The following is a 2,993-nucleotide window of genomic DNA, read 5'->3' on the forward strand; positions in this document are numbered from 1 at the left end:
TTTTCAAGTTTTTTTTTTTTTTTTTTTTTTTTTTTTTTTTTTTTTGGTACTGGAGATTGAACTCAGGATTTTGTGCTTGCCAGGCAGGCAGTGGAAACATTGAGCTAAATCCCCGGCTGCCTATTTGATTTTTATTTGCTTGCATTTTTCTTTTTATTTTCATTTTGTGCTAGGCCAAAATGTTTATTGTTCTATATTCTAGGGAGGCCACTTTTCAATGTTTTCTTTGATTGTGTCTGGATTTTCATTTCTTTATAGAAGTCCTTTTGAAACTCTTGGGTTATTAAAGGATCTATCTGTTCTTTTCTAGATCAAAGAACTTCATTTTTTATATCTAGGTCTCTAAACCACTTGGAAATTATCCTTTTTATAATATAAATTATGAGTCAGATTTTATCTTTTACTAAGCAGCTATCCAGTTGTACCAACAGCATTTATTAAAATTTTTTCTTTTTTCCCATTCATATGTTATGTAACCATTATTATGTATTAATTTTCCATATATATATATAGGTGTATGTTAACCCGATATTGTTTCATTCACTACTGTAATGAATCAAGTTCCAGTACCAATTTTAATTATCTAGACTTACTAGTATATTTTATTCCTGATTGCATTAGTTTACCCTCATTGTTATTCATTGCTATTTTTCAGTTTTTAGAAAAATATTTTCAGTTGACAATTAAAATTGTATATATCTATGGGATACCATGTGTTATTTTGAGACATGCATATGTTGTGCAATGCTCAAATTAAGGTAAGCACGTCTATTTTCTCAAACATTTGTCATTCTTTGTGGTCACAAAATTCAAAATCTTTTCTTCTAGGTTCTTCAAAATATATAGTACATTATCATTATCTATAGAACACTATAATTTTTTCTCTTATCTAACAGTAACTTAGCACTTAACAAACTTTTCCTTACACCTCTCTCCACCCTCTATACCTTCTAGAAAGCACTTTCTTCAGTGTTTATGGTAGCAGTGTTTACAGGTTTTCTGTCCCTCTCCAGACAAACTTTAAAATTGACTCGCCCTTCTCTAGAAAAAAATAAATTTCTTGTATATTTTTCCTCAGACTTCATTAAATTTACAAACTGATATCATAGGGATGTTGAGTTTTTCCATGCAAGGCCAAAGGATATTTTGCCTCTTTCTTAAATCTTTCAAGAGTAAAAATAAATAAATAAATAAATAGTCACTAAATTTTCCTTATATAGCTTTTTCTTATTATGGATCACCTTTATTCCTTAGAATGTTATCTTGTTACTGTTATGAATGAGATTCTCTCCTCCACTATTCTTGTTTCTCATTATTGTTTATATATTTATGAAGTAATCATTTTATATTAATTTATATTTTAAAATTACCTTTTATTGCATGTGTGCTTATTACATTTCTCAAATTGTTCAAGTAGGAGTCCATATAATCTACAAATACAGAAAATTGAATTTTTCATAATTCTTATACCTATAATTGTTTTGTAGTGTTTGTTTTGTAATTGTATTGGTGAATAGCTCCACTACAGTTTAAATAATCAAGAGAGCAGGCAACTCTTTCCTTGCTCTTGAATTTAGCGGGAATGTTTCTTTTGTTTTCCATTCAAAGTTTTAGTATTTACATTGGAATTAATATTTATATATGGTTGATGTTTCCTTTATGGATGTATGTGTATATAGTATACATACATTTTATATGTTAAATGCTCATTATTTTATTGTTTTTTTCATTTTGTTTTGTTCTATTTGGTTTTGCTTTTAGAAAGCATTGGATTTATTGAATGCTTGGATTTCTGGAGCTTTTCATATGACTTTTATCCTAAGACCTATCATAAATTTCATTATATTAATAGATTCCGTAATCAATTGCCAAGGATAAATCCTACTTGTTCATGATATACTATTTTTACGGTGGTATCTGATTCTGCTTACTGACACTTAATTTAAGAGATTTGCGGAGCATTTCCGGGAGCCCCAAGTGAAGCTACGTGCTAACGCTTTCTCAGCATGGCTGTGTTTTCTGGGCCCCCTGTCTTTGAACAGGCAGGAAGGTGCTAAGTTTCAGAAGGAGGGGCAGCAGGTTCAGCGTCACGTGACCAAGACAGAAAAGCAAGAGCAAAAAAAAGCCAGAACTTACACCTGGAGTAATCTTTGTGGGCCACCTATCTCCAGTACTTTCTGAAACCCAGATCAAAGCATGTTTCTCCCAATTTGGCAGAATCACAAAGTTCAGACTATCCAGAAGTAAAAGGACTGTGAACAGCAGAGGCAATGCCTTTCTGGAGTTTGCCTCTGAGGATACTGCCAAGATAGTGGTGAAAGACGCCTGGTCCGTTGTTTTATGCCACCTGAAAAGATACATAAACATCTGTTTAAAGGCTGGCAAATTCCATTTCATCATCTAGTATACCCAGCAGTGAAACGGTATAATCATAAGTGGACAGTTCTACAAAAGTTGAGGATGGAAGATCTATTTTAAAAGAGTAAAAATTACTAAGGAAGAAATTAATTGCATAAAGAATTGATTATAATTTTCCTTCATTGTAACAATGCTATATTTGTTTTATAAAAATAATTTGAATTGTATTTATTTTCTATGCTTTGGAATATTTTAGGTGGCATTGACAATGATAACTTACATAGGATTTCGTTTTCTTTTTTTTTTTATTTTGTTATTTATTTATTTATTTTGGTACCAGGGATCGAACTCATAACCTTGTGCTTCTGAAGCAGGCAGCAGAACCACTGAGCTAAATCCCCAGCCTTTATGTAGGATTATGACTAGTTGTCCTTATTTTTTGCCAAACTTTTGTGAAAATATTAAGGCATGATGCATTTCTTTTAGAAGTTCTTTAATAAATCTATTTCTTCAATACAACTTGGATTATTAATTTTCCATGTCTATCAGAGTTAGTTTTGATAAATTATTATTTTTCTTTTCTTTTCTTTTCTTTTCTTTCTTTCTTTCTTTTTTTTTTTTTTTTTTTTTTTTTT

General features: G+C 30.6%; 1 pseudogene; it reads left to right on the forward strand.

Moving 5' to 3' along the window:
* The first annotated feature begins 728 nt into the window (after nt 1-728).
* On the forward strand, nt 729-2,546 carry LOC104860307 (annotated as a pseudogene).
* Nucleotides 2,547-2,993: the final 447 nt, after the last annotated feature.

This window comes from Fukomys damarensis, unplaced genomic scaffold (genome assembly GCF_012274545.1).
Source record: "Fukomys damarensis isolate Sample0158 unplaced genomic scaffold, DMR_v1.0_HiC HiC_scaffold_39, whole genome shotgun sequence".
NCBI classification, from domain to species: Eukaryota; Metazoa; Chordata; class Mammalia; order Rodentia; family Bathyergidae; genus Fukomys; species Fukomys damarensis.